Source organism: Lacerta agilis, chromosome 1 (assembly GCF_009819535.1).
Source record: "Lacerta agilis isolate rLacAgi1 chromosome 1, rLacAgi1.pri, whole genome shotgun sequence".
Lineage (NCBI taxonomy): Eukaryota > Metazoa > Chordata > Lepidosauria > Squamata > Lacertidae > Lacerta > Lacerta agilis.
Window position 1 is genome coordinate 12,353,961 of NC_046312.1, and position 26,648 is coordinate 12,380,608.

A 26,648-nucleotide genomic window follows, 5' to 3' on the forward strand; every position below is an offset into this window, starting at 1 on the left:
AGAAATGCCGTTTACCTTCCTATTTAGCTACCTACCTTTTTCGCTCCATAGGACGCACCTGAACATAAGACGCACCAGGTTTTTAGAGGAGGGAAGTGGGAAAGCCCTGTTTTTTGAGGATCAGCTCACAGTTGTAAAGCTTCTTTTGCAAAGGGGGAAAAGCCCCATTTTTATGGGGTTCAACTCACAGTTCTGCAGCTTCTTTAGAAAAGGTTTTCAGACAGATAATCTAATTAGCCAGTCACATGTCGCTGGGGAAACAAACTGCCTCCTCTGTAGAACATTCAACAATGGAGGCCTGGGCAAGGGGGCGGGGCAGAAAGGGAGCCTCATCTCTCTCCCAATCACATGCTGACCAGCTGTTTCAACCCCCCCATCTCTCTCTCTCTCTCTCTCTCTCTCTCTTAAAAAAAGCACGAACTGCTTTTGGCCCCTGGGCAATTCGGCTCCAGGGACCACCATTCGCTTCATAAGACACACAGACATTTCCCTTTACTTTTTGGGAGGAAAAAAGTGTGTCTTATGGAGCGAAAAATACAGTACTTGCACTTTGGGGCGTGCTTTCGAACTGCTAGGTTGGCAGGAGCTGGGACAGACCAACGGTTTAGACCACAGCGCCACCCAAGTCCCACACAGCTCCCAGAATTCTTTGGGGGAAGCCATGATAATTTAAAGTGGTAATGTGGTCTCTTTAATGCATCGTGTGAGAGAGGGGGGGAAGAGTTATGGCATATAAAACATGCTGTATCCTCCCCCCACCAACGATTCTACCCAGACCTCCTTGTTGCAAACAAGATGAGTGTCGAGCCCTTTCCTGTTCTAGGTCTTGTTAATTTCCAGCTTTAATGCCAACACTGAACATGATTGAACATCTTGGCATTTACACTAAAAATAATAATAAACTAAAAATAAAAAGGTGCTTGTTAAAAACACTTCCTCCCAACTTAATTAACACTCAGAGGCCTTTAGGTGTTGCACCAAGTACATCGTGAAGCAGCTGTCCTTTCGGCTGAAATGGAAGTAAATGAGAAGTAAGCTCCAATAAAACCAATGGGCTATGACTTCTTCTGAACACAACTGTAATGAAATGTTACTGCCGTAATATCCAGCTAAATAAAGACTGGTGGGATGGAGAGGCCAGCTGTAACAGCAGATGCAGGCAGGATCAGGCGCTTGACACAATGCTATCGCTGAGTAAACACCAAGTAGGAGATAACGTTTCTGCGCCTCCCCTGTTCCCCCTGAAATGAGGTTTTTGTTATTCTAAGAGCAAGAGCTGATAATCTGCTCAGTGCAAAATGAGTGGCAGTAATTGGTCCATAACTGGTATCATAAACTACCATTAGTCATTAGCTAGAACAGCTTTTGGGATTACATGGTACACTGACAGGAGTGTTGCTATTTCCTCGGTTAAGGAATCAGGGGATGACTGCCTCTGTTTTCACAGAGCAAGGAGTTCCTGCCTCACAGACAATGATCAATGGACGAATCGGTCAATTTTGGTTTCTCTTAAGTTTCTCATTTTTTTCCCCCCAGCCTCTACTTCAGTTTGCCTAATCTGCTTGTGTGCTCCATTCTCTTTCTTAAAGTTTGCATGAAAATCTATACACATTTTTGTATTCTTGATCTGTCTTGGTCACTCTCCTTGAAACCCACATTCTTTCTTCCATTACAAACATGTTGTTGTTTTTTCTCTATTGGGCTCCTTTTGAAATCCCTCAGAAGTTATGTCTAAGTAGAAACCTCCACATGCATATCACATTTTACGAAATTTCAGTGTCCATTCAAAACCCAGGAATTGCTTCCATTTTCTTTTTCTCCATTGAGATAAGAAGATGCAGCGGTGGATATTGACACCCCCCCCCCCCATTCCCTTCATATCCCACCCAAGGAGCTCAAGGTGACATATATAATTCTCCTCCCCATTTCATCCTCACAAGAACCCTGTGAGGTGGGTTAGGTCTAGAGTGAGTGACTGGCCCAAAGTCACCCAGTGATCTTCATTTCTAAGTGGAACTTTGAACCCTTGTCCAACACTCAGGCTTTAACCAGGATTGAGAAATTCCATGGGGGGGTAAAGCTATCTGTGGCTACTAGTCATGATAGATAAGCTCTACTGTCAGGCTTCGGAGAATCGGATTCCTCCCCCATGGCAGTAAATAAGATCAAACGAAAGGAACGTCTTACTGGTTAGATTCTTTAATAATCACAGCGAGAGACAAAACAAATGGTGGTGCTCTCAATTAAGGTTCACTCCCCCCTCCAACCCTATTAATCTACGTCTCTCCTACTTCTTGTAATCTGAGCTTGTACCCTCTGCGCTTTCTGTTCTGTGACTTTCTGAGCTCTTCTGGACTTTGGGGAGGGTGGTGGAGGAATGCTGCCCAATGTGTCAACCTTCTCTCTCCCAATGTTTCTTCTTCTTCTAGCTGTTCCCATCCAGAATTTCCCAGCTTCTTCCTTCTGAACTATGCCCCTCTGCAAACCACTGTTCCAAATCTATGCTGAGTTCCTGTTCCTGGGAAGATTTGGGATCAGGGGGAGGGGGTGGCTTCCACCATTCCTCCTCAGTGCAGCCCTCTTCAGCAATGTTCTCAGAGGCAATGTGTCTATTAAATTGTTTGCCGAAAATCAGATTTTGGGAACATGGAGAGAATAGTTGCACAAATGTTCTACCTGCAGTCTACCTATGGACATTTGGTAAACCACTGTGAGAACAGGATGCTGGACTAGATGGGTTACCAGCCTAATCCTGCGGGTCTCTTCTTATGTTCACTTGTAAAGTCATCTGAAAACAGAGTTGTTAAACTGACATAAAGCAACAATAAAACTGGAATAATTTGGGAGATGTAGGACAGAAAACTTCTTCATCTGAATATTGTATATCCATTTGGGGACAAACCTCAGAAGGATTCCTGAAGGGCAAACAGGTTCTGTTCCACTTTGGTTCTAACATGATCGTTCATCTTTTAGGAATGAGCTCTGGGGACTCTTTCCAACACTTCCTTAGCATTCAATTACAATTGCTGAGTATTTACCACCGTGTACCGTCAAACAACTCAAAACACTCCAATTAACATGATGGTTTTCTAATGAATTTAATGTCACACAGAGATCCCTATCAGGTATCAGCTCCTATTTTCACAGGGTGAAAGAATTCACCAGTCAAGAAGAGAGGGAAATATACGGCTGATTTGAATGGAAGCAATTTTTCCAGCCTAGCAATCGCCGCATGAACTGTGCAGAACTGATCAAAATTGACCATTGATCTGGTTCTGCAACTCCTAACTCTGGATATTCTCCTACAACTTGACATTCTGTATACAACACCTTCTGCACCCTTTGTTTGTGTTTTGGATTCAACCCTGAAGTAATATGAATGCTATATTAACATAATTTAGCCTCTTCAATGGTGCCATGAACATGGTTTTGGGAATGTTTTCAGAAATAATATTGTGAAAGCAAGTTGCATAGCTATTGGATCTATCAGAGAAAGTACAGATCTACTATGGGGATCCCTAGGAAGAGGGTGGGTTCAGAAAAGGGAAACCAAAATAATCTAGGGAATGGAGTAACACCTTATGAAGAAAGGTTGCAGCATTTGGGACTTTTTAGTTTCAAGGAAATTCAAGTAAAAGGTGACATGATAGAAACTTGAACCAAAATCTTCTGTCCTGTAACTTAAGCCCATTAGGTCTAATCCTGCCCTCTGGTGCAGTGGGATATAAGTCTTTCCTTCTGTGTGACATCCTTTCAGAAACTGAGAAGATCTTATTTGCTTTGTTGTTAAAATTGGTGCTCAGCCAAAATGCAGAAAGGCATGGGACCATTTCATTAAAAATTCCTGGGCCATTTTCCTCACCCTTAAGAAAACGTAAGACCATAAGATGAACCTGCGGGATCAGGCCAATCGCCCTTCTAGTCCAGTATCCTGTTCTCACAGAGGCTGACCAGATGCATGTGGGAAGCCTGCAAACTGGAGATGAACACAAGAGCATTCTGCCTCCCTGTGATTGTCAGCTACTGGTGTCCAGAGGCATGACAATCAGGGTAGAACACAGCCATTGTGTTGACATTGCCAAACCATTTGTGAGTTGTTGGGTATCAGGGGACTGTCATGCCCATGCTTCTTTGCCCTAGTCCATGCGTGCATTGTAGAGTAATTGGGGAAGAATACAGAATCCTTTTTTTGCATTTGAGTGCCCATCTCATTAAAAGAAACACATCTGAATTCAGAAAGTCATCCATTTTAATTTCATTTCATTTCATCAGTTGAGCATTCAAATGTGCATCGTTGTTCCTATTCTGCTGCAGCAATGCATTGCTAGAGGTGAATTGGGACAAAGCAAATAAGCAAAAAGAAGATGGAATATCAAAGTCTTTCCCCCTATCCCTGTCTCTCTTTTTTGCACTGAAAGCTGAATCGCACAAAAATTCAGCACGGCAATAGTTAAAATGGAAGCAATGCTTATTGTGAAATCACACTCTGCAGCAATGGGAATTTGCTGCACTATTGCAAAGCCTGGATGAATCGATATGAGAGAATGTTGGTTTAACTACTGGGTTCCCTGAGCAAAAGAGCAATGAAAATATAAACTACATGTTGCATATTGGGAGCTTATCTCATACATTGGAAGACTTGGAAGATACTTTCGAGGCGAGGAAAGATGGTCTTGTGGTTAATACTTGGGGCTGCTACTCATCAGAACTCAGCGTAGGGCTTCCCTGGCAATGCATGACCCAGTGAACTCATCATTTCTCAAAGCCTGCAGATGTATTTGTGGCCACAGCTTTTATCCTTCTTTCCCGGCAAACCCAATAAACAGGCTGAAATGTTACTGTATTTGTTTGCTCGTTTGTTTCAGTTTAGATCTACATGCTATATTCTCTGTCACAAAAGCCCTTGAAGTGACTTACAACCAATAAGAATTTCCTGTATTTCCTGCGTCAACTAAGGAAATTTAAATTGTCCCAGGAAGTGTTGATCCAATTCTACAGAGGCATCCTTGAAACTGTTCTCTGTAATTCTATAACAGCTTGGTACAGTACAGCCTCCAAGAGAGACAAGAAAAAGCTCCAACGAGCTGTAAGAATTGCAGAAAGGATAATTGGTGTTAGCTTGCCTTCAATAGAGACAATTTATGCTACCCGAGTTAGGAAGAGAGCAGAGAGAATTGTAGCAGATCCTTTACATCCCGGTCATCATCTGCTTGATTTACTTCCATCTGGACGTCGCTACAGGACTTCATATACAAAATCGGTCAGGCACAAGAATAGTTTTTTCCCTTGTGCCATTAAATTGTTAAATTCGTAGTTGTATAGCTTAAGGGGAGGTAAATTACGGGTGGGGTTTCTTTGCTTCTTTGTATTGTGAGAGGAACAGTGTCTGTATGTTTACATTGCAATGTAGCCGAAACAAATTCCTAGTATGTTGGAAAATGTACTTGGCCAATAATAAATTATTCCTATTCCTATTCCTATTCCTATTCCTATAAGAAGAATAACATTATAAAACATGTTTATGTATATCAGCTATTCAACTGTGCACATTTTTGGAACTCTTCTGCAAGTTATCCCCACAACTAGATGTGGCTTCCATGCAAGGAGAAGTGGCCAAGCCCTTTGAGACAGTGGTGAGCACTGGAGCATAAAACAACAAGGAGCAGCAGGTATTTTCTTGACTACGCTTGATATTTTCTTGACTACATATCGCGTAGTGTCTTCCAAGTTCGATGCAGCTCTCACAGCATCCCAAATGGGTTTCTTTCAAAGAGACAAAAGACTTAAATATATACTTGAGTTCAGGTCTCATGGCAGAGAAAGAGGATGTAGAAAGCATTCTGCAGCCAGCATACAAATGGACTCAGGTGGTACACTGGAGAGCCCCAAGCAGAACTGAACGGAACCTTACATCTCAGGTTCTAAAAATGCTAGAAACTTGCATTAAAAAAACAACAACCTGGCAATCTTGGGATTAAGCTTCATGCTGGGGGCACCAAAGAAGGCCTTCGGGGGTGCCACAACACCCACAGGCACCAGGTTGGGAAGTTTTCCTCCCTCGCTCCTAACGCTAGAAACTGTGGACATCCAATGAAGCAGATAAAAGAAAGCACTTATTCACACATTGCAGAGTTAAGCTGTGGAACTTGCTCCTGCAGGATGCAGTGGGGAACACGAGCTCAGATGGCTTTAATAGAGGATCAGGCAAATTCCTGGAGGATAAGACTATCACTGCCTCTTAGCCATGATGACTATGAATGCTAGTTGCTGCTGTTGCTCAGGTCTTGCTTGTCAGCTTCCTATTGAGGCATCTGCTTGGTCAGTCTGAAGACAGGATGCTGAGCTAGGTGGGCCCTTGGCCTGATCCAGAAGGCCTCCTCTTCTGTCCTCAACTGCTAACCCGAGAGACTCAAGCAAATCACAGCCTGTTTATTTTCTTCCAGAATCACATCAAGGAAACCATGCTGCCTCTCCAACACCAAAACTGCCACAGACTCTGTTATATTCTGCCTTTGTTGTTTTCTCGGTGGTGTCTAATCACGTATCTGAGCCTTCAATTTTCATAATTATTTTTCCTCCTGGACTTTTAAAAAGGGGTTGCAATTTATTCTCGTTTGTCTTTTGTTCCAATAAGGTGGGCTGTTTGCTTCGTTTCAAGGACGTACCCTTTCACTGCCAGCTAATAATGGGATCAAATCAAGGGGACTCTGAACCCTTGGCTCTCTCTCTCCTCCGTAACAAAGTGGAAAGAGAGAACCTTCCTTCCTGGAGGCCTCCTCATCTCCCTCTCCATTACAGCATCCTTTAGACAAAGACAAAGCAATTTGGAGTGCCTCATGTAATTATCACTGCATTTAATGAAATTATGCAAATTGGTTGAAGAGCTTCAGTAGATGCATCCTGTAGAGCATCCTGGGAAACAATGAAGAGAACTTACAAACAAATCTATGGGCTGCTGAGTCAGGCGGAGACTTAAGAACATTACAAGAGCCCTGCTAGATCAAGTCAGAGACCCATCTGGTCCATTTCTGTGTCATGGTCCAGGTTACAGGCAGTCGGAGTCCTGGCTCGGTACGTCGGGACCAGGGTAGAGGTCGGGAATCAGGAATCAGCAGTCCAGGGTCAGCAGTCCAGGGGTCAGGAAGACAAGAGTCCATGAATCAGGATACCAGGAGTCAGGAAGCCGAAGCACAGCTAGGTGGGTAGTGTGTTGTTGTGGCAAAGAGCCAGAGGGAAATGCTGGTCTTATATACCCCTCCCAGCCCTTGCCACCAGATGCTACAAGTCTTCTGTCAAGCCTCACCTGTGTGGCTGTGCCTTGACCTTCCAGGCCAAATTCAGGAAGGCCCCAGTCCTGTGAGGCCCTACCAGTCACAGGGCCTGGCTCCTGCATGCAGTCTTGACAATCTGGTTGTATGAGAGACACAATAACCATCATGGACAACTTTGAAGGATAAGTGAATGAACTTAGATTTAGAACATGCATCATGAAGTCCATTTCCAAAATGTTTGGTAAGGGGGAATCTTCTCTTTGCTTAAACAGGGAGAAAATGAGTTGGAGTGAAAATGTTGAAGCACACATGGTGGAACTTAGTGGAGGTGGGAGGAGAGGTTACCCCACACCAGCATTAGTGCCAGAGTTTCATGTCATCTCTACCATAAATTATAGTACTCCAGGAAATCTTTTACTCTTGCTGAGGAATATAGGCAGAGGAGCTGCATAGACATATCACATGGTATGCATGTATCAACCATCTCAGGCCACTAGTATTTCTGTTAAAGGCAGGCCAAAACAACTGTTTTTTTGCAGGTCCATGAAAATTGTGAGTGTGAGTGTGTGTGTGTGTGTGTGTGTGTGTGAGAGAGAGAGAGAGAGAGAGAGAGAGAGAGAGAGAGAGAGATGCTTAAAAGTGGGCAGGAAAAATCTCCATGAAGTTTTCAGGGACTGAGGGGTTTGATGTTATGAGTTGGGTGGGCTTTATCTTCTCTCACTTCTTTCAAAATTGTGGGAATGTTCAGGGTGGCAGATGAGGATATATTGTTTATTAATATCCTTCCTAACTTGTGCTAGCAAGTTCTATAACTTAGCAGAGTTTTACATTCCCTTTTTAAAAGCACAGCAGATAGCTGGTTGCAAGCTTGTTTAAGCCTCTCACTATTAGTGACCTGGTAAGTTCATTTATATCCCTCTTAAAAGAATAAACACACCACAATCTTGTGTAAAGTATATAAAAGTAGTTTACTCACATTCTGTTCACAGTTGGATCCCAGAAGGCAGACTTAGTTGCAAAGTATATGCATGTGGATCTATCCCATATTGGGATAAACCCAGTGTCCTCTGTTGGCTGGAAGCCTACAGAGCATCTCTAGCTAAAAGCTGCTCCAACGATGGGTGGAGGAAGTCAAAAGGAGAGGGTGTGCTGTGTGTCTTGCCCCTTTGTTACCTAGGCAGGTAAGGTCACGCCCACCTCTAGTCACATGCAAAGGAAGTATGTCCCAGCCAGGAAGAAACAGGAAGTTTCCTCCTGGCTGGACCAAACATTCCCCCGCATGTCCATGTGAGGAGACCCAGAGCTTATAGGGTTAACAGCTCATAGGAAGTGACATCCTTCCACTGGGGTGGGTTCACATATGGGTTATTATGCTGTGTTATGTGAATGTCTTTACTTTCGTTTCTGCTGTGCGAGGAGAAGCGACATGTCCTGGTCTGTGGTTTTTAGCTGCTGTACAATAAAGCTTCGTAGATTAGCCAAGAAGCTGTGTACGCGTGATTTACTGCTGAGCTCACACAGACACACCGCTGCTGTGATACTCTGCTGCAAGCGCTGGAGGAGCAGATCAGCACAGGGAAGTGTGCTGGACGCCATCGTGCCGTTGCTGATTCACCCTCAGAACTCTTCAGGTTTTGGCCGTTAAAGCCATAATCGCACAGTCCACTCTAGGGAAACAAGGAATGTTGTACTTGACTACTACTTATGTATCACATCCCACAAAAATAAGGAAGTTTTGCAGGGACTTCCTACAGAGGGTACCTAACTGCCGTCTGTCTGACCTGCTCATTCTTCCTGGAATAGCCAAGGAAATGATGATGCACAGGTACACATCCATCAATCCATCCATCCATCCAAAGTGTCTCCTTCCATCTCCACAGCATGTGGCTAGAAGTTACACCAGCTTTCCCCCCACTTCTGATTTAAGTGGGGAATTATTTGGTCCTCCAGATGCTGCTGATCAACAGTCCCCACCAGCAAGCATAGCCAATGGTCATGGATTATGGAAGCTGAAGTCCTACTAAAATGAATCTGGGATTTGCTGTAGGATGGAGCTGCTCCTTTAAGTGCAGGGCTGCAGTGGCTGGTGATGAGTCAAGCCTCCTGCTGAGGTTTGCCTGACATCCATAAAGTGACTCATTGTAGCATGTGGAACCCGAGCATGGCAATCTCACATAACAGATCACCCTTCGCTGACACATCACCAGGGAGCAAACTGTGGTTGAAAGTCACAGGCGTCCGATAAAGGAGCAACTCTGAAAATCTTCCTCCAACCCCCACCCCTTAAATAAAGAACTTCATAAACCTGAATAGAAAAATCTCACTGTTGCAGCTAGAATCATTAAAATGCTGCTGATAACATACATGTAACTGGGAATATTACATTTAATGTGCAAAGCAATCAAGTCAAATATGAGCAATTAATCTAAAATACAATCATCCCTTAAATGCGCAACAGTCAAACCAGGATCTGAAATACTTAATATAAATTCAATCATCCTTGAAGCCAAAGGGGGAAACATTCAGCTAGAACAGGGCTACACTTTGACAGCTTTTAGTAAGCCAGTGAGAACTTTTTGGATGTCGAAACGGTGATTGGTTTCATACTATCTGCTTATTTTAGATTCTAGACATATGTTCAATGAGCAAACCATCTTTGGCCATTTGAATGCAAAAATTGGGCCTTACACTTGTACGGTTATTCACTTATATGCAACAAGTGTACAGTCTGTGTACATGTGTACATAATAGGTGAGGTGTACAAATCAACTCTGTCACACAATCACCCATGCATGTGTAGGGATAGCTTGTGGTTCATACTTGGGGACAGGGGCAGTGTACACAGACCCCTCCTCCCCTTGCCCAGTTTATTCAATTACTGCATGGAGAAGGACTTTAGACATTAGTGGGAATAATGTGGGAGCTACCACAGAGGCTGTAGGGGCTGATGACAACTACCTTGCTCCATGTTGGTATGGAGCCAGATATAATATAGTTGGATACATAGATTTTACAAACTTTAATTTATATGAGAGAGAGGGAGAGAGAGACAGAGAGAGAAATGGGTTGTATCAAACAAAGTCATCCCGTTTGCAAAGGACACCCACTTACACAATTGAACTTCCTCTTTGTCTCCTGTCCCCACCCACCCACTTCGAAAAATCTTCTCCAGAAGGTTAGGGGAATCCTCAGAATCTCTTTAGGTGGTGCTCACATTGCACAAGGGAAGGTGTTTCAGGAATGAGACAACTCTGTTAGTTACAGCCCTCTAGTTCCACCAATATTAGTTTGTTTCATATGGAAAGGTGAGAGAAAGTAACAATTAACACATTGCTTAGTCCATTACGTTGTTTAATTTTGCATAGAATATCATGTGCGTTTAATGGACACCTGGTCAATTGACTTTAAGTGTGGGTCAATACATAATGGTATTCTTTCTGTCACACTGAACAGTTGGGGCATCAGACCTTTCCTCCCGGACCACATGGTTCATGTAGTGTTCAAGATGCAGCCAAGCAGAATTAATTGTATTTAAACTGGATGGAAATCTCCAACTTTGCCTAGGATGTTTGCATGTTCCAGCATTTCCACCATCACAAATCATCTTTGTCTTCCATTTAATTCAGCTTCTCCATTGTCACAATCTCAGTGTGCATAATGCCTGCCTCTCTAGTTGAGTCTATTGTTGGGAATTTCTCTTGCCATCTGGCATTCTAATGCAATCAGAATGATGATCAAGAACTTACATCATCACTTTTCTTTTCTTTTCTTTTCTTTTCTTTTCTTTTCTTTTCTTTTCTTTTCTTTTCTTTTCTTTTCTTTTCTTTTCTTTTCTTTTCTTTTCTTCACTTCCTTGAAGACCAGGATCATGGAATCCATGAGCTTCATTCTGGTGATCCATGACATCTGTGGATTTGTAGCTGAAGGGCACATCACATCATATATTCATATTGATGCTTAATTGTGCTTGTATTGCTTTCTATTCTATTCTATTCTATTCTATTCTATTCTATTCTTTTATTCTATTGTTGGCATCCATCTGTCCTGAGACACAATGGAGTGTGTGACTCCAGGGGTGAAGTCAAACTGCCGTGTTTTGTTTGCAGCACCGAAGTGACCTCCCTTTGGGGCACAAATCTGGGTCACCCAGATGACAAGACCACACGCTCAGGCTTGCTGATGTGGACCAAAGGAATGGTGTAGGGATTTCCTACTCCCAAAGATATCCCACAAGGCAGCAGAGGTTTAGGATGGTTTTAACTATGTAACAGGCGGCATACAAATAAAATGATGGGATGGGGTTAGCTGCCCCCCTCCCCCAAACCAAGTAAATAAATAAGAATACTTAACTAACTGAAGTTCTGCCCCCATAACATAAATCCTGGCCACGCCCATGATGATGATGATATTATGATTGCTACAACAGTTTTAAAAAAATCTTTAAAGGGTTCCACCGAGGTCTTCAGCAATTTTCAAGTGGGTTTGATGCCCTCGTTAGATATATTCAGACTTATTCCAAGCTCTTGTTGGATTAACTTGGAAATGATCAGGGTTTTCCTTTGGTGAGCTGGAGTGGGGAAGTCCCCTACTTTTTCCTGAGTCAATTGTGTTTTGTGTGTTTTGCTCTATTTAGATGGATCACTCCATCCCAAAGTCTGGGGGTGGATATCAGTCAGCTTGCTTAGCCTCTAATGATCCATTTGCAATAAAATATTACTATCAGCCGTCATGCTTACAATCCCATCCTTTGTGATTGACGGCCTTGTCTTAAGCTGAATAAATCAAAGTAAAGCATATCTTTTCTTTGTGCTCACATACAGAGTTCTCTTCAGGAGGACTGGCCACATCCCTCCCTGATTCTGCATTGTGCCCTTCTCTCTTGATTCTACCTGTGTGGACTGTGCTGTTGAACCATGATAATACCCCTTGCTTCCCTTTATGGAAGATGAAAAGTGGTGTGTGTCTGGCCACACTCGCCTTTAGCCTTCAGCCTAACAAAAGGTTCATAGAATCATAGATTTGTAGAATTAGGAGGGACCCAAGGGTCATCTTGTCTAACCCAGCTGAAGCATCCATGACAGATGATGCTAGGTTTAGCATATCTCTCACACACGACACAGCAAGCTGGTGGTTTAACTCCTTTAGCTTTATTTGGCAATTACAGGCTTACAGCAAACAGAGCTTCCCACAGCTCATTCTTCACTATCAGAGTCAGTTGACTCAACTGGCCTCCGGCCCCTTCTAAGGCCACATATCTGCCGAGCCCACCCCCGCTTCCAGCTGGTCTTCCTTTGTTGTAATCACTTGCTCTGCCTACTACTTCTGGGAGACTCACGTGCAGCCAATTCCTCCTCCTCTGGAGTTGAATCCAACCCCCTATTGGATCTCCTGTTCCAGCATCTCAGTGTTGCTTTGAGAAGTGACAGGCAGCCCTCTGTTTTACTCTGTCTCTTCCTCTCCCTCTGCCGATTCCTCTCTGTGGGCCATGTCTCTGACAGATGATCACCCAACCTCTGCTTAAAAAGCTCAAAGGATGTTGTTATGTACTGAGTTGAACAGGATCCAAAATGCAGCAGTCTGATTGGTCCTAGAGTATATTTCAGATGTAGAGTCCACAGCTTCCTGAGGGAGTGCGCTCCAGTGTGAAACAGCTCTTACCATCGGAAAGTTCTTCCTGATGTTTAGTTGGAGTCTCCTTTCTTGTAACGCGAATCCATTGGTTTGGGTCCTACACTCTAGAGCAGTGGTGGCGAACATTTTGGAGACAGAGTGCCCAAACTGCAACCCAAAACCTACTAATTTATCACAAAGTGCCAACATGGCAATTTAATATGGGATAATAATTAATATACCATAATAAAATGAGCTGGGGCCCCCCTGCCCTGAGTTGTTGAGCTTTTTTGGGGGGGCATTGTTGCCCAGAGTTTTTTTTGGCAGGATTGCCAAGACTTGCAGAGCTTTGGGGAGGGGCTGGCTGGGATCACAGTTGTTTTTTGGGGGGAGAAAAACACTCACACGCATTATAAACACTTCCTCTGGTGTGTGGAACAGAAAGAACACATAGTCTCAAGGATCGCAGGCATCAACCAATCAACGAAAACCCTTGACAAAGCCACCAATCACACGAACTATAGCCTGCTGGCTGCAAAAAGATCCCATCAATTGCGGTGGGGGGGTGGGGGGATGGGGAGGCAGGAATACAGCTGCTTTGCAGAGATAAACTGCCTCTAAGCTGCTGCTGGTGGGGAGGGAGCGGTTTACTCACGAGGAGGCATGGGGGAAAGTGGCTGCCCAGTTTGAAAACCCCAAACAACAGCACTGCTGGTGTGATGGCGCATGCCAACAGAGAAGGCTCTGCGTGCCCACTCTGGCACCCGTGCCATAGGTTCGCCACCCCTGCTCTAGAGCAGGAGAAAACAAGCTTGCTCCATTTCCCATGTGACAGTCCTTGAGATATTTGAAGATGGCCATTAGATCTCCTCTCAGTCTCTTCTTCTCCAGCTAAACATGCCCAGCTCTTTCAACCATTCTTCATAAGACTTGGTTCTCAGACCCTTGATTACCTTGGTTGCCCTCCTCTGAACACGTTCCAGCTGGACAGCAAGCTTCTTAAATTGTGGCGCCCAGAATTGGACACAGTATTCCAGGTGTGGTTCCCCACCACTGCCTTCTGTTGCTGCTGGATTTCACCTACACTCGAGGGCAAGTTATCCCAAAACAAAAAGTGCCACCCTGCCTTGCCGGCACCGCCACATCCCACCGCCAAGCATCCTTTACCTAGGTTGTATGGCAGTGGCAATGGCAGTAGGTTCCGGTGAGATCTCGCAAGATCTAGCTGAAATCTCACAACATCTCACTCACGAGATCTCACCAGAAATTGGCGCCGATGGCGGCACAACTTCACTCCACCTCATGGGTGGTCCAGCCTTGCCTAGACTGAAATGCTGAAGCCAATATCTGAAGTTGATGGATGAAGCATCAGTGGAATTTCAAGGGAAATGCTTCAAATGATAAAAAAATTCTCTCATCCTTAGGATGAGTGGAAGGAATTTCTCTCTGGACAGGTTCTTGTCTGGAATGAAATGACCCCCCCTCCCGCCCCCCAATCAACGGCAAAAATTGTATTACAATAGCTTTAAGCTTTTTGTCACCTGCTCTGAGAAGAAATTAGTGAGCCTCTGAAAGCAAAGATGTCTCCAATTGATCTCCACTGCAGAAAGAACTGCCTGAAGATTTATTGCTTCTTCCTACTTTTTGCCTCCCCTTGGGAATGCTCACAAACGATGCAGCAATCATGTTCCAGGAAGACCATACTTAAACATACTTCACTGACTACTTGATATGCAACATTGGTTCCCCCCCCCTTTGCTTCCTGGAGGAGGGATGGGAAGACTTGAATTCCAATGGGTTAAAAAACCAAAAACCACACAACGACCCTTCCGAGAAATTCCCCCCACACAGAGAGAGATTAATGAAGGGTGTTCAATAAAAACATGCTGAATAAATACCTGCTCGTTTCTACCTACATTTTACCGAGTGTGCAACTTTATTCATTTGTGTGTTGCTGTATAGCACTTAACAAAGAAGCACATTTTTTGTGGGAGGTTGCAAAGCAAGAAACTGCATCTCAGACAAATTTCTCAGAGGTGTTTTGGAAGACCAATAAATCCTGACACAATGCAGTGAAGGAGTTTACTCAGGCTACTGGATGAGTCAACTAGAGGGTCATTGATAGGGCCCTGGAGACTGATTTTCCTTTAGATATTGTGCTTTTAAGTTACTGGAATGGCACTATTACTTACAGGAAAACCTTCCCCATCACAATCACACAATCTCCATAGTTAAACCAGTGTATTTGCTCCCACAAGATATAGTGATGGCCAACAATTTGGGGCTTGTCCACCCTTACACTTCCTCTGCCCTTTTCAGGCATGGTCTGCATTTTAAAGCTCTGTGTCCAAGCACCATTTTGTGTATGTGTGCTCTCCATGAAAACCCACTCTTTAAAGCTCAATCGGAGCAAACAGCAATCTGCAGAAAACCAAAATTTTGCTATGTTCAATAGGAAAATGAACTGGTTTGTTGACCCCAGTTGCAAAGTGGTATGAATATGTCTCCCTGTCCTACTTGCTTATGATGAAATCCTGTGAAAACCCATTCTATAGCTTGGATTGCTGCCGGGCGTGCTTCTCCAACTCAGCCATGACACTCACTTTCTCACTGAAGCCAAGGATCATGTTTTGAACCAAGGAATTCAGCTGAATTCACTTCAGAGAAACTATTCCTGTGCCACTTAAGCTTCATGCTTAAGCAGACCTTCAGTCATTCCACTTTCAGCTTCTTTCATATCCAAGGATCCGATACACCAAGACTTTTATTTCTGTTATTCATATCCTGCTTCTTCATGCTCTTTGAACCGTCTCTGTTTGACTTCCCCTTTGTTCCCATTGCCGGGTCACGAGTCAGAAAGTAATTTGATGTTATCTGGCTTAGCGGAATAAATAAAGTAGTTGCATCTCTAGCGAAGGTTGACCTCGGAGCAGATAGTGTGCACAAGCATTCCAATGAATCCTCAGGCTACAAACTCGAGTGCCAAACATCTGCAGCAACATCTGTGCTTGGGCTTGTGGGCTTCCTCTTTCTCCATCTCTTATTACCTTTGCCAGGTTTGGTTTCTGAGAACTGTTTAGTTATTTCAGGGCACATGCGTGAACACACACACACACACACACACACATACAGAATTGTGCCAGCCCCCTGGTAACACATAGCATTCCCCGCCTATTTTGTACCTTGTAAGAACAGCCAATTTCACTATGCCTCTGGATTTATGTGGAGCAAGCTGTCACATTATCTAGATAGAACAGGCTTCCTCAACCTCGGCCCTCCAGATGTTTTTGGCCCACAACTCCCATGATCCGTAGCTAGCTGGACCAGTGGTCAGGGATGCTGGGAATTGTAGTCTCAAAACATCTGGAGGGCCGAGGTTGAGGAAGCCTGATCTAGAATCACTGTTCTCATCGCAGTGGTGTTTGCATGCAGGAGTATATAACGGGTGTGGGGGATTATTGCTTGAAGTATTCTAAGAAGCAACACTATAGGTAAGGTAAAACAACGCCTCTTACTGAATCGGTTCACAGTTGGGGAAAAAGAAAGGTCCTTTCACACATGTCCCCAGCAGTGTGGGAGAGCTTTCCTATTGGGTGACCCCATGGTGTGCTAAGTTTGAATCCCCGTGATGGAGTGAGTTCCTGTTGCTCTGTCCCAGCTCCTGCCAACCTAGCAGTTCGAAAGCACACCAGAGCAAAGTAGATAAATAGGTACCACTGCGGCAGGAAGGTAAATGGTGTTTCCCTGCGCTCTGGTTTCCATCACGGTGTACTGTTGTACCAGAAGTGATTTAGTCATGCTGGCCACATGTCTGTGGACAAACACCGGCTCACTTGGCCTGAAAGCAAGATGAGTGCCACAACCCCATTGTCGCCTTAACCGTCCAAGGGTCCTTTACCTTTGCTAAGTGAGAGTGTGTGAATTAAAATAGGAAGTTGCCCAATTTGTCAACAGATCATACACCATAGACTCATAGAGTTAGAAGGGACCCTGAGGATTGATTTGTCCGCCTAGTCCAGCACTATTTTCTATGGTCAGCAATAGCTCTGCAACAGAAGTCCTGATGCATGCTTTAAACTACTGGTGCCAAAGACTGAAACTGGGACCATCTGTGTGCAATGCACACACTCTGCTACTGAAATACAGACCCTGTCGCATTACAGCAAAGCGTCAACCACAGAGACCTTTCTCACACAGTGCAGACCTGGTAATGTGTCAACAAGGTGGGGAAAATCTGTGCTATTGGACCTGATCTTGTAAGCATTTATTATACATACACCATGAAATGACAGGATGCCACGAACTCACTTTCGTGCCATTCAGTAAGTGGGTAAGTCGTGGTCCCTGGGTCAAAAGGTTGGATCTTCTCGGCCAAGGGATGGGGAATTGGTGTCCCTCCAGATGTTGGTGGATCACCCATGCCCATCATCCAGACTGGCCAATTATCAGGGATGATGGGCGTTGTAGTCCAGCAAGATCTAGAAGGCCACAAGTTTCCCCTCCCTGGTCGAGGCAGAGTTCATGGGCTGATTTCCTTTGAGAAACTCGCCGCTGCAAATGTCAGATCAGCTAGGCCAGGGAAAATGAGCCATTTCCACGAACAACAAGCTGGTAGTTATCCCTGACAAATTTGAAGGTAGATGACAGGTTTTCTGTCCTGACATTAAATTACTGCTGCATTGACCTGTTCCCCAGAGAGATGAACCTTCTCAGAAGCTCGCTTTGACTGGTCTGCAAGAACATATTTTATAGAGCAGCGAAGGGTTACAGACTAGGCTCTTAATGGCACTGTAAGAGTCTCACAACTGCTCATTAACCCATGGTATAAAAACCTTCAATCTTCTTCCCCTACCCCCATGTCTTTTATTTGATCACACTCTTCATTTTGTAGCCCACCCCTGGCATGAGCATTGCAGGTGACTGGGGGAGAAATCAAGTTAATGAACTTTCTGCTTTGTTAATGCACCTTTCAATGCATTGCAGCGCTAAATGTAAATACATTTAATCTTTTACTACAAGTGGAATGGTATGTATATTCCAAAGGTTTTGCTTGTTTTGGCTAGCTTCATTTTTTTTAATATAAAAAATGGGCATCTCCACCATGTCATGCAGACTCTTCTTTCTGCTTATTATAATAAAATAAATAATGTGTCTGCGGAAAGGGAGGTGGTTATTGCTTTGCCGTTTGGTTTGAATTATTTGCTTGTTGTTTTTGTCCTGTATTTTATTCTGTGAACTGCCCTGAAATCTTATGATGAAGGGGCGGAATATAAATGTAATAAATAAATAAAATTTAAAATCTGAGGCAGGAACTAGGGAACATTTCTTAACTCGAGGGCCACATTGGCTCCTGGGTAACCTTCCAGGGGCCACATGACACCAATGTCATGGTTATAAATCAGGCCCTGATAGCATCATGGTGGACCTGGTAAAGGTAAAGGTAAAGGTAAAGGTAAAGGTACCCCTGACCATTAGGTCCAGTTGTGGACGACTCTGGGGTTGCAGCACTCATCTCACTTTACTGGCCGAGGGAGCCGGCATTTGTCCGCAGACAGCTTCCGGGTCATGTGGCCAGCATGACTAAGCCGCTTCTGGTGAACCAGAGCAGCGCGCGGAAACGCCGTTTACCTTCCTGCTGGAGCGGTACCTATTTATCTACTTGCACTTGGATATGCTTTCGAACTGCTAGGTTGGCAAGAGCAGGGACTGAACAGGGGCGTCTTGCCCATAGAGGCAAGTGGCGCAGGGCAGCAAGTTCTGGAAGGCGCCAGGGAAGAGGTGGAGGCTGGACGCGGCGCCTTCCGGCATCAGCTCGCTGCCCTCGTCCACCTCTGCCATGCCGCGCCAAAGCAGAGCCACGCCTGGAGTCTCCGCCTGCCGTGGCCACCGTGGCACGGGCACCAGGGAAGAGGCAGAGGCTGGGCGCAGTGCCTCCCAGCATCAGCTTGCTGCCCTCGCCTACCTTGGTGAAGCAGCGCTGCGCCCGGAGCCTCCGCCTCTTCCCCACCGGAGGAGCCGCCCTCCAGCCGCTGCCTGCCTCCTCCAGCCCCGCAAAGCTGCCGGCAGCACCGTAAAAAGGTAGGCAATTCTGGGAAACAGGAGTGGGGCGCCGGAGGGATCTTTGCACCACGGCGCCGGATATACTTCAGACGGCCCTGGGACCGAACCTGGTAGTTCACACCAAAGTGAAGCCCAGCTGACAAGAGGGGTTGCTGCAAAGCTCTAACCTCGATGTTGTTTCTGAATTACCCTTTTCTCCCCCCACCCACCCCCGGCAGGACTATAATCTCTGAAATATCACCCTGGACCTGGATTGCTGTTCTGCTGTCTGAATTTATTTTGCAGTGCTCTGGTCCCTGCTTCATGAAAGAGTACAATAAAAGATAAAGCAGCAGCGCGGTGGGGCTGTGATTTAATGAACATACCTTTTATGATGAGATACTGGGGCCTGTAATATAGAGCATCTGCTGCAGGATGGATGTGACAGACTCTTGGGATGGGATTTGTGAGGCATCAGGCCCAGCTGATCCATTTCCCACTGAACAGTATACAAACTGAAGGTATGTGCTCCATATATTTATGTTTGCGCAAGGAACACGGATAATATTCTTGCCCTTTATGGGGAAAAGGGGATCAAGAGGGCAGATATCCGGGGGGGGGGAATTATGCATTTATTAGTGAACCCTAAACTGAGGGCATTCCAGATGCGGGCAAACAATTTCTCAAGTGCAATTAAGTTGCTTTAAAAAACAACAACTTAATTATGATTTGTTTCCCCCAGTACTTTCGATTTGGCTGGTCCACATGATCCAATATTGACAAGTAGATCAAGCTCGTATTATTTATTATGGGTGGTATCTGATGAAGTCATCTTGTTCATGCAAGGACTTCCACTTGCTCAATGGAAGCTCCCCTTTCTCTCTCCCTGTGTTCCCCCAAATCTGCAACTAAAGGTTGGGGGGAACCCCAAGAACAGATAGGGGGAGCAGGGGGAGGGGTGGAAGTGGAAGTCCTGGTGTGAATGGGATGGTTTTGATGGATACATCATCATCATCATCATCATCATCATCATCATCATATCATCATCATCATCATCAAATAAATAAATAAAAGTTCTAACTGCCCTTCTTCCAAGGATCACAGGGCGGTTTAGAATATAAAACCACAAGAACACAAAAATACATACTATAGTAACAAACGAAAACAAGAATTTCCCCGCCACAGTTTAACTTGCCATAGATTGTTTAACTTACCAAAGGCCCGGGAGAAGAGAAAAGTTTTTGCCTAGCTCCTAATGGTATGTAGCAAAGCTGGAACGTGTCCAGAGGAGGGCAACCAAAATGGTCAAAGGCCTGGAAACGATGCCTTATGAGGAACGGCTTAGGTGAGCTGGGTATGTTTAGCCTGGAGAAGAGAAGGTTAAGGGGTGATATGATAGCCATGTTCAAATATAGAAAAGGATGTCATATAGAGGAGGGAGAAAGGTTGTTTTCTGCTGCTCCAGAGAAGCAGACACGGGGCAATGGATTCAAACTACAAGAAAGAAGATTCCACCTCAACATTCGGAAGAACTTCCTGACAGTAAGAGCTGTTCGACAGTGGAATTTGCTGCCAAGGAGTGTGGTGGAGTCTCCTTCTTTGGATGTCTTTGAGCAGAGGCTTGACAGCCACCTGTCAGGAATGCTTTGATGGTGTTTCCTGCTTGGCAGGGAGTTGGACTGGATGGCCCTTGTGGTCTCTTCCAACTCTAGGATTCTATGTAATGGAGGCGTCTTGCTCTTTGATGATCCATTTCGAAAAAATCTCCTGGGCAGCTTCCAATATCTATAAAAACCTAACAAAACATTAAACATTAAAAAAAAACAGCTTCCCTACACAGGATTGCCTTCAGGTGGCTCGGGGGATCAGGTAACTCCATATCCTCCAACATTTCTCCAATGAAAATGAGACATCCTAAGGAAAAGTTGGACACCAGGGCAGTTTCTCTAAATCAGGGATGTCCCTGGAAAATAGGGACACTTGGAGGGCCTGTCAGTCTTTGTGTGTTTGCATTTTCTGCATTGGTCTGTGAGCATCTGAAATGTTTGCTACTGAAAGCCCCTGGAATTCAACATTATAAGGTTTCTAGAGGGCGAGATTCTAAGTGTCAAACTCTGCTTTCCCGGAGGAAGAAATAAAGCAAGAGAGCATGGTATACATATTTATGGGATCTGGTTGGATCCTTCTGCCGCCAAAGCAAAGCTATGAAGGCGAGCCAATCACTGAAAAACACCAGAGACCATAAACATGATGGCTGATACTAATGTTTTATTGCAAATGGATCATTAGAGGCCGAACAAAGCAACAGTTTCCCACACCTAGCCTTTGAGACGCGAGGGTTTATCTAGATAAAGTGAAACAGAATACACATGAGTCAAGGCAGAAACATAGTTCTGAGTCAGGCCAGTACTCCATGTAGCTCAATAATGCCTACTCTGACTGGCAGCAATTCTTCAGGAATTCAGATGGGGTCATTCTCAGCCCTCCCTGGAAATGCTGGGGATTAAACCTGGGACCCTCTGCATGCAAAGTAGATGCAGATTACAGCCTTTTCCTTGGCATATATGTGGCATTATGGGATGTATAGGGTGTTAGGAGAGGGGTAGTACCTCTGGTGGGGCATATGTCATGCACCTTCTGGGGTAGTTTGTCCACCTCCTCTCCTGCTGCACCCAGCTCTCATCTGTGGCTCCTAGAAGCTGTCAGCATGCGACACCTGCCACACCGTGGGAATGGCTTTGACTGGTTGGCTAAACCAGGTGAGGGTAATAATAATAATAATAATAATAATAATAATAATAATATACCCCACCCATCTGGCTGGGTTTCCCCAGCCACTTCGGGCGGCTTCCAACAGAATATTAAAATACAATGATTCACCAAACATTCAAAAACTTCCCTAAACAGGACTGCCTTCAGATGTCTTCTATAAATCTGATAGTTGTTTATTTCTTTGACATCTCTTGGGAGGGCTTTTCACAGGGCAGACACCACTACATTGACAGGATTATAGTAATAACCTGCAGCTTTAAAAGAGTATCTATTTGAAGTAGATGAATCGATGAGCAAATTAAGTTAATTTGGATATGCAGGAGATATTAAAAAATAAACGTAAGGAATTGCAGAAAGAGGGGGAATGAATTTTTGAAATGTTAAAATGATTTGCGTGTTGAGGTCCCCAAGGCACCCCCCAAGAACTCACACTAGAGACATAATTTTGTTTGGGTTTTTGGCGATAATTTAGGCCACAACTTTATTAAAATACAAATTATGTGAGTGGTTGCGTAGGCATTGGTTCAGACTAGCTGTCCGCCGGGACAGAGCTGACTTTCGGTCAGTGTCGGGAGAATGCCACCTGGGGAGCGTTAAGGAGGCCGGGAGCAGGGCCCTCCCTCTCCCCAGGAGTCCCAGGGGCTCTTGCGTGGCAAAAGCATATCGAGCCCCTGGATTCCTTTAACGGAATTCCCTGCACCATCATCATCCTTCCAGTAACCAACACAAGAACCAATGCCTAACCGCCAACCTTACAAGTTGCTACTGCAGTAGGCGAAAACCAAATGGCAACAGCCAATCAGCCAGATGGACAAAATTCCTACTGGGCCCCTGCCCCAAAAGCAGACGACCCCATGACAGGCAGTTGCAAGGTCAAGTGCAGAGGCGTAAATAAAGGGAGGGAGGGTGCGTTATCCGAAGCAAACAGCCAAGAGGAGGATCTCCCTGCATGCAGGGCAATATAAAGGACGCTGGGCTGTCCATCACAACATTGATACATTCAGTTCTACTTAGCAACTCGCAGGGACCTATAGGAGCTGTGGCCAGCTAGCCAGCCCACCCAGCTACCAGGGAGGTGTCTTTTTGCCCCCCCCCCCCCGCAATGCATGCTCTCACAAGTGAGAACCCGATTTGTAAAATTAGTGAAATGTATAAACCTGAAAAGCTTATTTATTTATTTATTTATTTAAGGGGGGTGCTTTAGGTGTGATTCCTGCATTGCAAAGGATTGGATTACATGACCACCAGGGTCCCATCCAAATATACAATTCAATGATTCTTTGAAACGTTTACGTGGCCATCAATGTGTGTTGCCATTCCACTCCACTTGCTCCATGTTCTCTTCTCTGGAGAGGCCTGGGAGTGACTTATAGGGATAATCCCGTATTATTATTATTATAAAAAAGTGGGTTGAAGTCCCCAGTAGGCCATTCCAGGATCTCTACAGCCCGTTCTGTTGGCGCCTGACAGCCGTCCTTCTCATTACCGGCTTGGTAAGTGTATTCAGGCAAGGAGAGCAGTCTGTCACCTCCTGAATCTCTTCGTGCCAGGGGGGCACTGCAGCAGATTAATTCAGTCTGAAGCCCCCACACTCCCAGGGAGCAGCATGGCTCAGAGAAAAAAGACTGCACACTTGCCAAGGTGGAATTGGAAACTGGGGAGAAACACGGTGCGCAGAGCTCATCTGCATCGATTGCTTTCCTCGCACTCTTCCTCTCTTCTCCTGACTCTCCAGCCAGCTTGGCAGCATCAGGTTGCCAGGTCCCCCATTGAAGCGATTTGTTATTGTCGCAAGGCAGCCATTAGCAGGCTGACCTTTCAACTGAATAGACTTGCAGGCAGCAGACTCAACATCTGGGTCCTTCTGGAGCTGGTGCCGAGAAAGGCTGCTGGATCGAGACTCGTGTCTCTCTGTCCCCATCACGCTCCTCTTCCCCGACTGAATTTCTGCCTCACGGACCCTGCGCTCCAACAAAATGAAAGAAACAGGCACGGAAATTTCCACCCCATGCCAAGATGTGTCATGATTTTGTCACGCACAGCGGCATCTGTGGAGGATTCATGTCCAAAGCCCTGGATCTCTCTGTGTGTACAACCTGAAGCACGTCTTGTTGATGCAAAACAATTCACAACAACACCGTCTCCACTCCTAAAAAATGTCTTTGCTCCTTGTATGGGCCGCAAAAAGTATATAAACCCCATATATAGCAGCTTGGGATCAGTTTACATGTGAGATTGCTTTATTCCATATATGCCCAATCAATCCCCCCACTCTATGGAATTGTCTCTGTTGCAAGTGCCACATAATATTCATTCTGCATTTGTAAGAAATCAACTTTTAGTGTAGCATCAGCCACCCTGTGTAACTCGCTGCCTATTGATGTCACACCCTCTCTGACCCTTGCTAAAAACATTTTTGTTTAGGCAAGCCTATCCACATATATGAAAAGTTGATCTGTGTTTTAATCTGGTTCTAACTTTGATCGTTGATTTTAAATATTTTTTGAATGTTTAAAATAATGTTTGTACGGGTGGCGCTGTGGTGTAAACCACTGAGCCTTGGGCTTGCCGATCGGAAGGTCGGCGGTTCGAATCCCCGCGACAAGGTGAGCTCCCGTTGATCGGTCCGTGCTCCTGCCAACCTAGCAGTTCGAAAGCACATCAAAGTGCAAGTAGATAAATAGGGACCGCTCCGGCGGGAAGGTAAACGGCGTTTTCGTGCGCTGCTCTGGTTTCGCCAGAAGCGGCTTAGTCATGCTGACCACATGACCCAGAAAAAACTGTCTGTGGACAAACACCGGCTCCCTCGTCCAGTAAAGTGAGATGAGTGCTGCCACCCCAGAGTCGTTTGCGACTGGACTTAACTGTCAGGGGTCTTTTTTTTGTACACACGAGTTGTATGTACATTAAAGAAAGAAAGAAAGAAAAGAAAAGAAACAAGATGCTTTAACCTTGGGAATCATAGAATAATGGAATTGTAGAGTTGGATTTTAAATTTTGTTTTGTGTTGTTGTTGTTGTTGTTGTTGTTGTTATTATTATTATTATTATTATTATTATTATTATTATTATTATGACTTTACTGTAAATGCTTTGATATTGACACCAGTCTTGAAAGACCTACATTGGCTCCCTGTACGTTTCCGAGCACAATTCAAAGTGTTGGTGCTGATCTTTAAAACCCTAAAAGGCCTTGGCCCAATATACCTGAAGAAGCATCTCCACCCCCATCGTTCAGCCCGGACACTGAGATCCAGCTCTGAGCACCTTCTGGCGGTTCCCTCACTGAGAGAAACGAGGTTACAGGGAACCAGGCAGAGGGCCTTCTCGGTGGTGGCACCCGCCCTGTGGAAAGCATTTTGTTGCTGACTATTCCTCTTTTTTAAAGGGAAATTCCCTTATTCCGAATAGGATTCCTCGCAAGAAAAGGGAAAAGTTGACAGCTATGGTGGAAAGCCCTCCCACCAGATGTCAAAAAAAATAAACAACTATCTGACGTTTAGAAGACATCTGAAGGCAGCCCTGTTTAGGGAAGTTTCTAATGATTGAAGTTTTAATGTATTTTTAATCTTTTGTTGGAAGCCGCCCAGAGTGGCTGGGGAAACCCAGCCAGATGGGCGGGTATAAATAAATTATTATTATTATTATTATTATTATTATTATTATTATTATTATCATCATCATCATCATCATTATTATTTTCTTGTATGGTATTGTGACATATTTAAATAGGCAAATAAATAAATAAAAGTGAGGGAAGCAGCAGCTGCAGCTTTTATCTTTGCACAGAATTCAACCTTCCAGCTATGCAAACGTTGGAGGGTTTCTACCTGTTGGCGTCTTGGCAGCTTCCTGAGGATGCCACGTGGTGGTGCCTTGCATGTCAGAGAGACAATTCCCCTACCGCCACCTGCTAAATGCGCCAAAGTGTGCTGCTGTTTCTTAGGATTCCTCTGGGTGACCTGCTTACTGAGCACTCAAACTGACTTGCTTGAAAGAAGCGTTATGCAGAGGCGGGATTACAATATGGTCTATGATGCACATGCATTCCAGTTTTCTTTGAGGAGAGGCCATACGATTCTGTTTGAAACAGATTGCAAAAAAAAAAGTTGTCGCACATCGCACATTGCACAAAGCTAAATTTCTGCATGTGCGCTTGAATTCCTCTTGCAAACCACTGACATTCTGCAGGCAACTTTACTTAGTCTAGAGAACAGATGACTGAGGAAAAATGTACAAGGTTACTCCTCAACTGACCCTACAGCTTGCTTTCTCTGCTCTCCCAGATACTTTCTCTGTTCTCCCAGCTGCTGAGGGCTGGAACTTGCTAGTCCTTGGTAGAAGGAAGGGAAGGAAGGTGAGAGAATTTCACGCGTACATTTGAACTGACCAGCCTGACCTTCATCTCCTGGCACCTAGCAGTGTCAACAATTATGCTCACAAACTGGAGCCAAAGGTTTTGGGAAATGGACCACAATCAAAGACCGGGCTTTGATTTTCACCAGCCCTTACGGAAAGAGCCCTGTCGTATTTCTTCAGTGATGATCCTCACCCGCCTCGCTTGTCCTTAATGCGCTGCTTGATGTTTATGGGTTAAGTCCCAAATCCCAGATCTCCATTTGCCTGCAACGGTGCCCCGGGCTCTTCCTTATGCACAAGGCAGAGTGGAGGACAGGCGACCCGCTTGACGATGGGAGCAGCGTGTGACGAGCTATCGGGAGAATGTTCATTAAAACAATTGCAGATTAATTATGTGGAGGATCTGTTCAAATGGATGCTCCGTGCACTAATTAGGCAAGGAGTGCCAGAAGTCAAAGAGGTTTAGGCCGAGATTCAAAGGCTTGTTGATTGGGTGACATTTGCATCTTCAAACAGCCAAGCCAGCTGCCGAGGGGGAATGTCTCTTACTAGGAAATGGAGGAAGAGGGTAGCCAACTGATATTTTCCATGCTGTCAG